The 17,212-nt window shown below is 35.4% G+C and overlaps 1 long non-coding RNA gene across 1 annotated transcript in view; it reads left to right on the top strand.

Annotated features, from left to right (window-relative positions):
• The first annotated feature begins 5,592 nt into the window (after positions 1 to 5,592).
• LOC144311880 (uncharacterized) overlaps positions 5,593 to 17,212 on the top strand; it is a 39,855-nt gene continuing 28,235 nt past the window's right edge. The window contains exon 1 of the long non-coding RNA XR_013377370.1: positions 5,593 to 5,785. This is a non-coding gene — a long non-coding RNA (uncharacterized LOC144311880). The remainder of the gene's footprint in view (positions 5,786 to 17,212) is intronic.

The raw sequence follows: 17,212 nt of genomic DNA, 5'->3' as shown, positions 1-17,212 counted from the left end.
TAAGATCTGTACAAAATAGATTTCCTATAAAACTAATAACAAAGCAACACAAAATACAGTGATATATCCAATTTCTTTTTAGCGTCGTAAAGAGATTAAGCCGTGTTTCTATAGAGTTATATATGTTAAGGGAAAATGGAGTTTAAATAACAAAAGTTCTCAAAATTCTTTTTTTTTTTTAAAGATTTAACCTATTTCTTCATGAGAGACAGACAGAGAGAGAGGCGGAGACATAGGCAGAGGGAGAAACAGGCTCCATGAAGGGAGCCTGATGTGGGACTCGATCCCAGGACCCCAGGATCATGACCTGAGCCAAAGGCAGACACTCAACCACTGAGCCACCCAGGTGTCCCAAATTCTTAAAATTTGTTACTTCCATTTCTTCAAGTAAGCTTCTTCTTAAAAAAAAAAAATAATAATAAGCTTCTTCTTGTTTTTCCTAATAAAACATGGCCCAAAGACTAACAATAATAACATAGTAGACCATGTATTCGTGTAATTTTAGTTTATCCCCAAAATGACCTCTGAGTTAGGTATCCACATTACTTCAATTTTAAAAAGAGAGTCAGGGTGGCTTAAAAGGGACTGTTATTTGCCTAGAGTTACAGAGCTAGTAGAGCCAGTACTTGAATCTAGGTCTATGTGGCTATACAGTTCAAGTTCTCAAACATCTCATCTCCATGGAGAGTCACAAATATTTATATCATAAATGTAAACCATGCAAACTACAATCTCAATAGTAAATCTATGCCTGGTACGAACATCTATACTATGTTCTTTTTTTTTTAATATTTCTACATTAGGATCATTTTTCTTGATATTCTTTTTTTATTTTTTATAATAAATTTATTTTTTATTGGTGTTCAATTTGCCAACATACAGAATAACACCCAGTGCTCATCCCGTCAAGTGCCCCCCTCAGTGCCCATCACCCATTCACCCCCACCCCCCGCCTTCCTCCCCTTCCACCAACCCTAGTTCGTTTCCCAGAGTTAGGAGTCTTTATCTTCTGTCTCCCTTTCTGATATTTCCTACCCATTTCTTCTCCCTTCCCTTCTATTCCCTTTCACTATTATTTATATTCCCCAAATGAATGAGAACATATAATGTTTGTCCTTCTCCGATTGACTCATTTCACTCAGCATAATACCCTCCAGTTCCATCCACGTTGAAGCAAATGGTGGGTATTTGTCATTTCTAATGGCTGAGGAATATTCCATTGTATACATAAACCACATCTTCTTTATCCATTCATCTTTCGATGGACACCGAGGCTCCTTCCACAGTTTGGCTATTGTGGACATTGCTGCTATAAACATCGGGGTGCAGGTGTCCCAGCGTTTCATTACATCTGAATCTTTGGGGTAAATCCCCTGCAGTGCAATTGCTGGGTCGTAGGGCAGATCTATTTTTAACTCTTTGATAGAACCTCCACACAGTTTTCCAGAGTGGCTGCACCAGTTCACATTCCCACCAACAGTGTAAGAGGGTTCCCTTTTCTCCGCATCCTCTCCAACATTTGTGGTTTCCTGCCTTGTTAATTTTCCCCATTCTCATTGGTGTGAGGTGGTATCTCATTGTGGTTTTGATTTGTTATACTATGCTCTTTATCTTTGGCAACAGAGAAGCCATTATCACGTAAGACAGAATCTTCCCATCTGTGAAGTAATGATTTGCATTTCTCTCTTAAAAAAGTAGAAAAAAATTGAAACTTCCCCAACAGACATGACATGAATACCAATCTACACAGAGTGTTTTACTTAACCTGCAATTATAATAATCTTTATGTCCAAAAGCCCCAACCATAAGACCAAACACACTTGTAAACAGAGACCTGGTAATTCAGTCTTTTTGTAGAATTATGTAACAGACCAGGGTAGTATATATTCTAGATATACAGGAGAGCAGGTGGTTTACATGGTTTACTTTTAGCATACATCTCAATATGTGTGGGTGTTTGCAAGTGGTGGACATAGAAAGAAAGGGGAGTATTCAAAACCATCTAGTCTCACAGAATTATTTTAAAAGTTACCAAATGATATATGTCTTTAAAACATAGAATATTTGTAATCTCCTATTCAAAGAATCTCATGTATCCTATAATTAATGCATTAGTTTAATTTTCTTTGATATTTTAAGTATTTTTATCCTTCAAAAGTATGCAACTAAAATTACATACTCTCAAATTACTTTTCTTAAGATTGATTTCCTGCTCCAATGGTTGCTACCTAGAAATATATCAGAAAATGCTGAGATAAATAGCTAACCATTTACAGAATATAGCATTAAGCTATGATAAACCCAGAACTATATATATTATATTACCAAATATTAGGAGTTGCCATATTAAAGACAATTTATAAAATAACTTTTTTTCCTCAGAACAGACATTTCACCAGGAATATTATTTTCTCTTTGTCTATGTCCTAATATATTTGAAAGGAAATTTTTAATACTGATGTGTGTGTGTGTGTATGTATGTGTTTAATAATCAGAGGCTACAAAAAACAAACCATAGGTCTTTGTTAGTCTACAGAAAGATTTTACTTGAATATAAATTTAAGCCTTATGAAAATATAGTTAATCCTTAAACAACAGAGGTTTGAACTGCAAGAGTCCACTTATATACAGATTTTTTACTTTCCCTTAAATTTATTTTCTCGTCCTTATGATTTTCTTAATGACATTTTCCTTTCTAGCTTACTCGAATGTAAGAATACAGTCTATAATACATACAACATATAAAATATACATTCATGAAGTATTTATTTTATTGGTGAGGCTTCCAGTTGACAGTATGCCATTAATAGTTAAGTTTGGGAGCAAAGTTATATATGATTTTTAACTGCATGAGAGGCCAGAGCCCCTAACCCACACATTGTTCAAAGTTTAACTGTGCATTCTCTGGATGTTAGCACTCTCCTGCAGTAAAATACAATTTCTGTATTTTATTTAAAATCATCAAAGTGATGTCTAAGTTCTGATTTGAAACAATGTGAGATGCTGGATGCTGAAAATTGCTATCTGTCATTTTAAAATAAAAGGAGGGCTACCAATTTCTACTAAAGTGAATAGCAATGTTGTTTGCAACTCTCTAAGGTAATACCTTTCAAACTAGAATATCAACCTGAAGACTATATTTGCATTTCTAACAAGCTTCCTTGTCATGCTGATGTTACTGGGCCATAGACAAATTTTGAAGAGCACTCAGTGACCTGACTAAGAATCTGAATCATCCAAAAGGCATTCAACTCATAGTACATACAAAAATTAGCATAAAATGTAATCAAAGACCTAAATATAAGAGCTATAAAAAAGCTGTACAATCTTAGAAGCTACAAAAAACTATAAAACCTTAGAGGAAAACATAAATACACCTTCATGACCCCAAATCATGTACCAGTAACAACAGAAATAAACAGATAAATAGACATCATCAAAATTTAAACAGTTTTGTTTTAAAGGACACCAATAAGCAGGTGAAAAGAGAATTCATGGAACCAGAGAACATTTTTACAAATCATATAAAATATAAGGAACTTGCACCTAGAATATACAAGGAAATCTTACAATTCAACAGCACACAAAAATTTATCCATGAATGTTCATAGCAGCATTATTCATAAATAACCAAAAAGCAGAAACAACTCAATATCTATAAAATGATCAATGGATAAATAAAATATCTTATATCCATACAGTGTAACACTGTTTGAAAATAAAAAGGAAATGAAGCATTGATATGTGTTATAATATAGAAGAACTTTGAAAACATCGTTAGACTTTGAAAACTTTAGAGAATTCAGTTACCAAGGGGCACATATTGTACGATTCTATTTATACAAAAATGTCCCAAATTAACCAAGCTATAGAGACGAAAAGATTAGTAGTTGCTTAGGGCTGGGGGAGGAAGAATAGGATTCTGGGGGTATCTGCTAAGGAATATGGGGTTTCTTTTGGTAGTAATGAAAATGTTCTACAATTGATTGTGGTGATGCATGTGCAACTGAGAATATACTAAAAACCATTGAAGTCTATATGTTAAATGAGTAAATTGTAATGCAAATTATATCTCAGTAAAGCTGATTTTAAAAGGCATTAAATATTTATTGAGCAGATACTACATTTGAGTACTGTCTTCTCCCTCTTTTTAATTTCAAAAGTATCAGATTTAATAGCAATTTCTGTGGAACATTTTTCTAACTTTCCCCTTTCCCAATGACTTGATCTGATGCTTTGACTAAATGCTTTTAACACACCTCTACTTCTGCTTCAGAGCCGGTGTGACACTTCAGTGTGATAGATTATTTTTTTATTTTTTATTTTTTTTTTTATTTATGATAGTCACAGAGAGAGAGAGAGAGAGAGAGAGAGAGGCAGAGACACAGGCAGAGGGAGAAGCAGGCTCCATGCACCGGGAGCCTGACGTGGGATTCGATCCCGGGTCTCCAGGATCGCGCCCTGGGCCAAAGGCAGGCGCCAAACCGCTGCGCCACTCAGGGATCCCCAGTGTGATAGATTATTTAAAATTCTGTCATCTGTTTTAGATTCTAAACTGCAGTGACCATGAATAGTTTGTCTGGTATGTTATCTCCATAACTTAACACAGTGCTTGGTAGAGCTGGTGCTTAATAAATTATTCTCACATTAATGAATGAAGGGCTCCTGGTCTTGCGGGACTGTAAATCTCCCTGTTTATAGTCTTGTAAGACTTGGTAGCATGAGGTGAAGAGATTGTCAAGCACCTCCTCTGCTATTCCCGGGCATATAGCCGTGGTTATTGTGGAGACAAAGCAACTTCGTTACAATTGAAGAGGACACCAATGGAATAGCTTAAAAAGGGGCATCAGGTTGCAGAAGATTTAGACTAAAATGCTTACCCTTTTTTTGTCTCTTAAGCTATGCAACTCTGCCTCATCCAAGTAAACTTCAGTTTCCTTATCCTTAAGGCATTGATAATGATATTCACTTCTACTTTATTGTCTGGGTGATTATGAAGAACAAAGAGAACCCAGGAGTTAACTTCTTGCAGATGTGAAACTATATAAATATAATTTGCTAATGGTATGGCATATTCATAGAGAATTAAAAATATGACAGGTAGAGGATCCCTGGGTTGCTCAGTGGTTTGGCGCCTGCCATCAGCCCAGGGTGTGATCCTGGAGTCCTGAGATCGAGTTCCACATCAGGCTTCCTGCATGGAGCCTGCTTCTCCTCTGTCTGTGTCTCTGCCTCTCTCTGTCTCTGTCTCTCATGAATAAATAAATAAAATCTTAAAAAATAAAAATAAATAAAAAATATGACAGCTAAAGAAAGACATTTGTTTAGATCAGAACCAAACAGAAGGCATTCTTGTTTGCCTACACAATAGCCATTTCTCTATTCTTCCTTGCTAACAGAAATCCAATTTTGTTCAAGCAGCCGTGTGCCCTCCCCCAGGAAATGAATTACAATTGGTCTAAGCAAATCATTAAAATTATATTTCCCTTACCTACAATTGGTCTTAAGATAGGCATTAATTCAGTTCTGGTCAATGAAAAATAAGGTGAATCTAATATGTGCTTCCGGGGAAATATTTAACTCCTTGAAAAGAGGCACACAAGAAAAAAGTCCCTTTATATCTACCCATCTTCCTTCCTGTGTGAGATTCTGTTCTATTAGGACCTTAGGCAGAGTGCTGCGGCTGCCAACTTCCAATCATGAAAGAAGGGCCAAGAGAATCACAGAGATGCTTCACCAGCCACTGATCCACCAGCCATGGAACCACTGGCCACCAGAATTTTTAGTATGTAAATTGAATCACTGTCTTCAATACGGAAGTCGCTATTAGTGGGACTTTAAAACAGTTTTTTTTTTTTTTTTTTTAAGAAAATGCTGTAACTGATACTTAGTTCTTTGGGGAAGTGTAGTGGCAGAGTGACACAGGGAGGATTAGGGTTTATCTTAACAGCCTTCCTCTGCCATGTGTAGCAGTGGCAGTCCAATGTCTCCTTGCACTTTGCCACATTAGAGCTGTAACAATAGGCAATTAAATCTTTGAAAATTAGAAAACTTGCTCTTGAAATTAGGCAGATTAATTGAAATGATAAAAGGTATTTTTAAATGATCATGTCTAAGTACTTGTCACACTAATTTGGTGAAAGAGGGGAAGACAAAGCATAAGAGAAAAAGAGGATGAGTCTTTCAAGCCTAAAGGATTTGTTGATTTCTGATGTAGATTCCTATAGATTCATGACATTGTTTTAAACAAGGTACAATGTACAGTTGAAGACTAATTATACAATTTTCTGTGTGGCTTCTGTAGCCTTGCTGTTCTAGCCAAGACCTGTCTCTTTTGTTACAATAATCACATCAAAGTAGCTATGAGGCCCAGGAATACATAAGCAGGCACAGGGACACACATTTACACACACACACACGCACACACACACACACACAATTACTTATAACAACACTTCCTTTATCTAACTGAAGAAAATGAGAGTGATTTCTGCCCAGTTGGACTTCTTTGGGGAGGAAGGTGCATTTATTGAAAACACACAAGTGCTATTAGTTAAATAAACCACCTAGTGGAAACTCAGACAATAATTGATCTTAATGCTTTTTAACACCATGTCTAGAAAGAATGTCTATTGACACATATTTTTCAATGAATTTATTCCTCTTCCCTCCAGAAATATAGCCAAGGCAGTCTCAGCCTTGTTAAGCATAGGTAAAGCTAAATGATTTTAAGATACACTAATGAGTCATTTGTCTAAAAATGCTGACTCTAAGTTCACTGATAGCAAGGCTTTTTGCTTTATTCATATTTGAGTTCTCAATGGCAGAAGCGCTGGCACAGAGAAGTGGCTCAAGAAATTTTCGTGGCATAAATGTTTGAATGAATGAAGTCATGAATAAATTACTAATTCCCCAAATTTTACCACTTCATTTCTTTTATTTTCCTTCCTAGATCAGGAACGTTGCATTTTTGTAAAGTATCTTTCAAACTATATGTATCATGAATATTTTGAACCGTGAGGGCATATATAACTCTATATAATTTAGATCATAAAGTAGAATGAAGAATCTTTTATTTTAGATTTATCGTGTTACACATTTATAAACCTTGAATAAGTAATGTGTGATCTCCTACAGGGATCCAGGACATTGAAAATAATAATTATTATTATAAATATGATTTTGAAATAATATTTATGAAATATAAAATAATTTCATATGAAATGTGAAAATAATAATAACTCACAGACCTTGTGATACCTGAGCAGTCCACTGCATGTGCAGAGAATTCTAGACTGAGGGTCATTGGTATATTAATGGCCTGTCCTGGAGAATATACTATGACCAAAAACAATTGCATTCAGTAAGGCCATCTTTTTTATCCAAGCCCACAGCTTCAGGTAAGCCTCCTAGGAAATAAGTGTAGCCCGTCCACCTAAACACAAGTATAGCTTTGCAGTCCTGAAATAGAATATACTGTAGCCAAAATGCCCTCATGTCTTGCCTTCCTCTGTCCATAGGAAAGGAACTGACCTAAACAACCTCACAGGCCTCCTCCCAGATCAGCCACACTACCACTTTGACATTGTCCTTCACACAAAACTCGTTCATTCCCTGCTTCTGATTCTATTGGCCATGAAAACCTCAAGAATATCCTTCTAGGCTTTCCCTGCTCACTAATATGCTCTTCTTTATAGCAAGGTACACAATCCATTTCAAAGCAATCTCTTCCTTCCCTGAATTCCTAAACCATTTATAGCCTGCCCCATATCATTTGCCTATGCATAGTATGTCTTACATTATTTCACTATGTATTGCCAATCCTATGTCATTTCAATATAGGTTGTCTGTCCTATATCATTTTATTATGATCACTATTATTTTTAACAATCGATATATTTTATTGTTTACATATTATATACTAGGTGCTATGTTAGGTGTTACATCAGTGTGTGTCAGGGCCATATCTCAGATTTATCCCAAGGACAGTGTTCCCCTTCCTTCAGCCTATTCCAAAATAGAAACAAGGACTCAAAGAAAGCACTAGCCTAAGTATACATCCTTGACTAAAAGGTGACTGTGTCTCCCCTTAGATACCGGACACATATTTCATCCCTATGTTTACCTTTTATTTCCTTTTTAGATCATGGACTCTGTGTTTTTATAAAAACAAGGTTTATGGAAGACCCAGGAAGAGACAGAGGGGAAAAAAGTGGGGGACTTTGAATAGCCAAAGACAAAAGAAGTTTCCATTCTGGAAGATGTAGGAGTAAAATAGAAAGGCCAACCCTTCCAATTTCCTAGAGAATGGAGGATCCATTTTTGAAGGACACTCCACTATTCTAACAGTCTCAGTCACTTGTAAGTCCCTGAAATAAGAATGTCCAACTTGGGGAAATGTTATGTAGTTCTCCCCACTTTCTCTGAATTAAGAGGCCTTGGTCCATATGATATTTAGAAGGGTTTCATTAAAAACTATTACCATGTCTATATAACCCTTGAGTTCACCTTGATTATCCATTTCTATAGGACTAGAATGGTATTCAATTTATCCCCAGGGTACAGTAATTATCCTATTCATCAACATATTAAATTAACTAAGATGTCCTATTCATCAAAAACATACTTAATAAATGCAAGTTCATTTAGGTAAGAAAAAGCACAAGCATCTGAAACTCCAGTAAATTTCAGATGGCAATAAGATTAACAAATGTTTACAGTCCATTTCTGTCCTCTGCCATCAAAGCAAACATCAAACTCAAGCTGTCATCACTTTGATCTTAAATCACATAAAATGTTAACAAGCTAAGAAACTTTAAAAACTAAACAAAGCATAAAGCATGTCTGTTGTTAGGGGGTAGGATGGGCCCAGACACTTAATCCTTCCTTACTAGTTAACCAAAGGAATTCAAACCTGATTTTTATCAATTTTTGTCCCTCCATATAAGACATAAAGTAGTGGTTAATAAAGTTTTCCAGGTTTGTCTACTGAATAATTTGTGACATCATTAATCACAAAGGAATTGATTATTTTTGCCACCTAATTAGTGAAACAAACTTCTACTTAGCACCTTGTGCTGAAAACGTGTCAGCACTTCATTACCCAGATATTGCAAACTGCAATGTGGTTGCTATAGTGACAAGATCCCATGGGGATTTTTTGTGTTTAGCTGACACCTCTAGATCAGATGGAATATGATTAAAAGGAAAAGAATCTAACTTAAAGCACTTTGGTGCTGAAAACACTGCAAAATTATGGTTTTAAAACTGCCAATTTCAAATAAAATGATTGCATAAGTCTCCATAGAAATAAACTTTTTTTGTATTTCATTATTTTTGGACCTTCATTTTTCTTTTTTACTTGGAAGATAAAAATCGTTATTGTAGAAACACTCAGACCATAACCCCAATTGTTTCAATATTTTATTGGGTATAGTAATGTATAAATCATGTTAGAAGCCATGGAGTTAAGCCAAAGCAAAAAAGACAAAAGATGTATGGCCATAAAACAATGAATAAATCAGAAACATAGATTACTTTATGTTAATATGATTCTGTGACAGTAATTGGCAGGGAAGCTTGTTAAAATGGCAATTCATTAAAAGTTATAGCTGTTTGGTTAGATGCTGAGTTTTCTCCTGCTCATCCTTTACACTATCCCACTGCATTCATTCATAACACTTTATTTTTACAACCTGACTTATGTATAATGGAGCTCTGGGGTCAATATTAAAATATAGAAAATATTCCAATCAACAAATAATTATTGAGCCCTCATTTATTCCTTTATTTTGATACTTTAATCCTCCTTTCAAAAATTTCATTGATCTCAAAATATGCAATGACTTACTTGCATAACCCAAATCAGCAACTAAAGACATAACCCTGGGGCACCTGGGTGGCTCAGGTAGTTGGGCATCAGAATTGATTTCAGCTGGGATCATGATCTTGGGGTTGTGGAATAGCCCCCAGATGGGCTCCATGCTCAGCATGGAGTCTGCTTGAGAGTCTCTGCCTCTACCTCTGACCCTCTCCCCTCTTTCTCTCTCTCTTTCTCTCTTTCCAATAAATAAATAAAACCTTTAAAAATAAAAAAGAAGACATAACCCTGCATAGCCTTGGGTAGTCAGGACCTGGATTTTGTCAAGACTAGGGTGCCATTACTGACAGGACAGTCAAGACCCAACAGAGTGAGAGAATCCTAGGATTGGTACAGCATGTGCTTAACAAGTGTACTCCAGAGCATATATTGCTGGCAAAGTGTGGCAAAGAGAGAAATCACTTGGCAGTTGGAGCCCCAAATGGTCAGTGTTCAGGATGGCTCTCAGCAGCACAAAGGATCTGAGATTTAATTGCAACAAAGATCTCAACCTTGGAAAAAATAAGATATTGGGCAGGAAACCAAGGCATTGGCATACGTACAACCTAGTTTGGGAAGTAGTTTTAAAAGTGTCTAACCTTCACTGATGCAGAATCAATAGGAACCAACAAGTCATTATTGATGTCCCAGGTGACACAGAGTAGTTAGTTCTGCCATTGGACATGCAGATTTGAGAACAGAAGTGATAACTCTTTGGAGACTCTGACCATAAAATATAGTAGATTGTACTGGTGAATATTGACTCAAGAAAGCCCAAGACAACTAAAAAGTGTGTTCATTAAAAAAAAAAAAAAAAATCATTACACAGAAATCATTTTGCCAGTCTGGATAATAATTTAGCAGAATTATAAAGACAAAGAGACTCTTTCCATATGACTCTAAGAGTAAATAGCAAAGCTGTTAGCATAAATTATCCTGCTGGCCTCAACTTCTCTGGAAGCACAAAAGGTAAATAATCTTCTACAATAAAGATATAAAACCAACCTTCAGTAATCCAGATGCCATTTACTCAAGGCAAAATAATACATACTATATTTTCTACATTTCTCTAGAATTCTTAATTAAGTCAGTAGCTTTGTATATTTGGTATATGTCTGCAGGGCTACTTTGAGTGTCAATGGCTTTACTTTTAGCTATATTCATGCTAGGTAGACTCTCTCCTAGGTACTACATGGCACTCTCAACTCCATGACTGGAGCAGGGAAACATAGGCTTACAGCTGTGGAGTAGATTTAAGTTTTTTGCATGATTTATGAATAAGTATCAGAGCTTTATACTTTATTGTTAGATATATATTAAATCAATTCCTACTAAACTAAGGAAAGTAGATGGCTATGTCATGATTTACAGAAGTGTTTATTAAACACTAAACTACAGACAAATATGAAAGTATAAGCTTGTTTGATTTTTCATTAAATCTCTTATTTTGAGATAATTTTAGAATCACATACAGCTTTAAGAAATAATACAGGAAGGTCCTGTGTACTCTTATCCAGTTTCACCCAAAGTTAAGATATTTATAAAACTATGGTACCCTATCCCAGCTAGGGTATTGACACTGATACCATCAACTTATAGAACATTTCCATCACCACAAGGAGCCCTCATGTTGCATTTTTACTAACATACTTCATTCACAACCATTCTGATAGCCACTAATCTGTTCTCTGTGTCCATAATTTTTCAAAAATGCTATATAAAGAGAATCATGCAGTATGTAACATTTTGTAATTGGCTTATTTTCTTCAGTATAATTCTCTGGAGGTTCATCCAGTTTTTTGCATGCATCAGTTTATTCCTTCTTTCCATGGTAGGAACGTACCACAATTATCTAACCATTTATTCTTTGAAGGCATCTAGGTTGTTTCCAGTTTTTAGCCACTATGAATAAAGCTGCTACCAATACTCATATACAGGTTTTTGTGTGAATGTGTTTTTATACTTCTGGGATAAACACCCAGGAATGCAACTGCTAAGTCATATGATAGTTTCATGTTTAGTTATTCAAGAATCCACCAAATAGTTTTCCAGAATGGTTATAACATTTAACATTTCCAAATGTGGCCCATGAGTGATCCATACTTGGTATTCTTGCCAGCATTTGGTGTCATTACTATATTTTATTTTATGATTCTGGTTAATTAATAGTGTGAGCTGATTGTGGTTTTAATTTTCCTAACAATATGATACTTATACCTTTTCATTATCTTATTTTCCATTTTCATATATTCTTCATGTCTTCTGCCCATTTTGTAATTGGACGAAATTGTTTGTTTTGTTTTTACTATTGAGCTTTGAGTGAACTTTATATACTCCAGATTCGAGTCCTTTGCACATTTAGTGTGCAAATATTTCCTCCAAACTTGTTGATAGTCTTTTCATCTTCTTAGCAGTCTTTCACAGCAAATTTTTTTAATTTTGATAAAGTTCAATGTACAATTTTTTTTTTATTTTATGTGTCATACTTTCAATGTCAGGTCTAAGAACTCTGCCTAGCTCTAGAACCTAAAGATTTTCTCCAACATTTTACTTTTAAATATTTTGTACTTTTACATTTTACATTTAAATCCATGATCAGTGTTAACTGAATGTTTGTATAATGTATGAGGCAAGTTGAGTCTCATTCTTTTTTTTTTTTAAAGATTTTATTTATTTATTCATGATAGTCACAGAGAGAGAGAGAGAGAGGCAGAGACACAGGCAGAGAGAGAAGCGGGCTCCATGCAGGGAGCCCGATGTGGGATTCGATCCCAGGTCTCCAGGATCGCGCCCTGGGCCAAAGGCAGGTGCCAAACCGCTGCGCCACCCAGGGATCCCTCATTCTTTTTTTTTTAAACATTTTACTTATTTATTTGACATAGAGAGAGCACAAGGCAGAGCAGCAGGCAGAGGGAGAGGGAAAAGCAAGCTCCCTGCTGAACAGAGCCTCACGGGGGCTTGATCACAGGACCCTGAGCAGGACCACTTAACCGACGGAGCCACCAGGCCCTCCTTGGTTCATTCTTTATCTATGTTATTCATTCACTCCAGCACCATTTGCTCAAAAGTGATTTTTTTTCTCCCTTGAATTAATGTACTCCTTTGTCAAGAATTAATTGGGAATATTTGTGTGGGTCTATTTCTATATCTATTCTGTCCCATTAGTCTTTGTGCCTACCTCTGCGAAACAGTTTGGATTACTGTGGATACATAAAAAGCCTTGAAGTCAGACTGATTCCTCTCATTTTATTCTTCTTTTTTAAAATTGTTTTAGCTATTTGACATCCTTTGTCTATTAAATTTTAGAACAGTTTTGTCTATATAAGAAGTCTGGCTGTGATTTTGATAGAAATTGTTAAATCTGTATATCCATCATCTCAAAAACACAGAAATGGCTTCTGTGCCCATGGACAACAATCTAATACTCTGTAAGTCATTATGCCCATGCCAAGCTGCTTCATAGAACTCAGCTGGGTTTGAGAGAGAGGCCTGGAAGTCTAGTTTCTCCTGGTTCTTGCCTAACAATCTTCAATCAGTCCCATTTAAAACAATTTTATATATTGGTATGTGTATTAATCATTGCTGTGTAAGAAATTATCCCTAATTACTTAAAAAATAAATATTTATTTCCCCTCAAAATTTTGAGAGTCAGTAATGTAAGAGTAGTTTAGTTGTGCGGTTATGGTTCAAGGTCATTCATGAGGTTGCAATTAAGTTGTGAGCCAAGGTTGCTTCAATGGTGACTCATTCACAAGGCTATTAGCTGGAAACCTCACTTCTTCACCATGTGTAACTCTCTACAATGATATTGAGGATCTTCATGAGGATCTTCATATTCTCCCAGAGTGAGTGATTCAAGAGAGAAAAAAGAGAGGAAGCCCTAAAGCCATTTTTGACCTGGTCACTCATACTATCACTGTCGCCATATTTTATTTTCTAGAAGAGTCAATAAGACTAGCCTACCCTTAAAGCAAGAATTACCTTCCACCTTTTAGAGGAAAAAAACCCATCAGAGAATTAAACATAAGATACCAGGTTTTTAAAGTGTTTTGCTACTTTAGAAAAATTAGAAAATATTTTTCTAAATTAACTTCATGAAGGTACACAACAATTCAATTATATCACCATTTAGGCATCATAAAGCTTATTATTGGTAATCTTTAAGCAAGGGAACAGGGGATCCCTGGGTGGCGCAGCGGTTTGGCGCCTGCCTTTGGCCGAGGGCGCGATCCTGGAGACCCGGGATCGAATCCCACGTCGGGCTCCCGATGCATGGAGCCTGCTTCTCCCTCGGCCTGTGTCTCTGCTTCTCTCTCTCTCTCTCTGTGACTATCATAAATAAATAAAAATTGAAAAAAAAAATAAGCAAGGGAACAAAGAAAATTGTAAAAATGGTTATCAACAGAATAATAGTCTAATATTTGATTATAAATTACATAAATGTTAAATGACATTTAAATGCTGTCAAGAATTTCTGTATTTCCTGTCAAGATCTTATTACTATTTGGTATGTTTTAATTAGAATGAAATATACAGGAGGCCCTAAAGAAGTATGAACTATGAATGAAATGTAACTTGGGTTTTAGGCAATCATACTGGGCAGACAAGAGCTGATTGTTGATGCTAACATCTTTCCTAGGATCAATGATACATACTAGTTCCCAGTTTCTTTCTTTCTTTTTTTTTTTTTTTTAAATAGTACTAAGTTTAGATATATACCCTATGGTTTGATTAGAGAACTGAAAGAATTATAAATTAACATCATATTGAACATAACTATAAAGATCAAATGGAAAGCAAATTTACTAATTCCAATAAAAATAAGTGTCTAGATTTCTTCCACTACCAAATTTCATCATAGTTAACTATTAAGAAAAAATAGTTTTTGTGGCAAGCTTTGCAAGACGGTTTTACATACAACCCCCATACACATGCACTGACACACAAATATATCTCTACATTCCATGGACACAGATTAGATAGATAGATAGATAGATAGATAGATAGATAGATAGATATTCACTTGCCTAATCTTCATTTTTCTCAAGTACACAATAACAATAAAAATAGTACATAACACATAAGACTCTGAAGATAAAATGAGATGATACAGGTAATGTACTAAGCACAATGTTTGGCACATGGTTAGTCTCCAATTGTCCAATATGTGTTAGCTATTTTTGTTACTTAAATGGCATTATCACAAATATGCTTTCTTGTGATTGTAAATAGGAAGAAGTTATAGAGCATTAATTCTGCATTCTGGTAAGTGTCTGGTTAATATTAAATTTCTCAAACAGAACTATCCTATTTCTCCACCACTATATTACTATTTTTTAAGACTCAAAGCCACCCACCTAATAAGTAGGCAAAATTGTGATTTAAATCCACAGTTTCCTGATCTTTCCACTACAGTATATGAATTGAATAGATGGTCTTCTGGTACATAATTTTAAGTGTATCCTTTTGTAATCATCCAATGATATACAGGTTTTTCATGTAACCCTCATTATATAGATACAATAAATTCTAATTAGATGTGTGAGGTCCTCAGGGATGGTCTAGAGTCTTACTGCTTTCATTGTCCTCTTTGCCCATCCTTTCCCCAACATAATCTCTCAGGTCAATGCAATTCTATGTACAGGTACTCAAAAAATTCATGCTTCTTAAGATGATAAATTCCTTTCAGCACCTACTTATTTGTAATAGTTTGTTTTGACTACAAACATTTATCTCTGACAGGAAATTGATTCAGATATTTAATAGCCAAGTAGAGTTTACAAGTGTGATAGTCAAGTGAACATAATGACCAATAGGTGCCTGAGTGTTCTAGGTTAGTTTTCTCTTCAATGAGTACAGGCTTTGCTATAAAAAATTTATTCATGTTGGTATTTCAAATAAAGGAGAAGAAAAACCCTTCTCTTAGACTTCAACTCTACTCTAAAACAGCAAGCTGGAATTGGAGGGTATTATGGTAAGCGAAATAAGTCAATCAGAGAAAGACAATTATGTGGTTTTATTCATATGTGGAATTTAAGAAACAAAACAGAATCAAAGGGGAAGGGAGAGAAAAATAAAATAAGCTGAAATCAGAGAGGGAGACAAACCATAAGAGACTCTTAACTATAGGAATCAAACTGTGGGTTATTGGAGGGCAAGTGGGTGGGGGGATTGAGTAATTGGGTGATGGACATTAAGGAGGGCATGCAATGTAACACTGGGTGTTACATGCAATAGATGAATGAGTTCTATGTCTGAAACTAGTAATGTAGTATATGTTAATCAATTAAATTTAAATAAAATAATATTTTTTTAAAAGATGCTTAATAAAGAGTACAGCTCATTGGTTCTCAGAAACTAAAAGTAAGTATATGAATGGAAAACACATTTCAGTTCCTATTTGGATAATAACATCTGAGGAACTGTTGGTTGGACATTCTTATAAAACAACAAATTAGGATTGTCTCTGGTGCCCTTGCCCCATAAGTGTAATCCAACAGATCATTTCCCAAACTAAGTTGGTACTTCAGAGATAGAGTCAAGTCCTCTGGCTGAATTGCGTTCTCAAGAGGAGATTGAGTAGAAACAAGAGCTGGGTAATGGTCTGGAGAGACTTCTGGAGTGGCAATACTATTAAATATGGTGAATTTGAAAGAAGTCTTGATGCTCTGCCCCTACTCAGGGAATGTGCTTTAGAGGTTATGCTGGACTCTGGACCAGGGAATCTGAAAAGGAAGAGTATAATAAAAAATATCTTTTATTCCACAAGATGAGGAACCCACCAGCCTTAACAATAATGAAATTGGTAACCAGAGAAACCTCTCTCAGGGATCTAGACTCCAGAAAGAGATATACAAGTTGCTGTCTGGTTCACTAATCAACCAAGATTCTCCAGAGAGAGATGGCTTATGTAATTTACATGCTTAATGGACTCTAGATGCTCAACCTAAATACCAGAAAAAAAATAAGCCACTAGATAGAGAGGAAAACAAACAGAAGGCATAGAATGAAGAACTCTTAGTAAAATAGAACTATCGGAGAAAAGGTAGTAACTTGAGCAACACAGAAAAAAAATAATGAAAGCAATTAACAACTTCAAAATTAGCAAACAAAAAACGTTTATGTGGAAAAAAAGTGACATACAACTATAAAATTCAAAAATGAAGGCAAATTGAAGAGACATTGTTGCAATCCAAATTAGTGGCCTCAAAGATTAAGAGGAGAAATAATACAGAAGTAATAATAAAGGAGATGGAAAATATTAAGAAAACATTAGAAACTTGAAAGATGGATTTAGAGTACTAACTAAAAATAATAGGTGGCCCCAGAGGAAAAAAGCAAAAGAAGAATACA

The sequence above is a fragment of the Canis aureus genome, chromosome 4, assembly GCF_053574225.1.
Source record: "Canis aureus isolate CA01 chromosome 4, VMU_Caureus_v.1.0, whole genome shotgun sequence".
In the NCBI taxonomy this organism is placed as follows: Eukaryota; Metazoa; Chordata; class Mammalia; order Carnivora; family Canidae; genus Canis; species Canis aureus.
The sequence above is the reverse complement of the archived record's forward strand: the minus strand, read 5'-3'. Positions and strand labels throughout refer to the sequence as shown.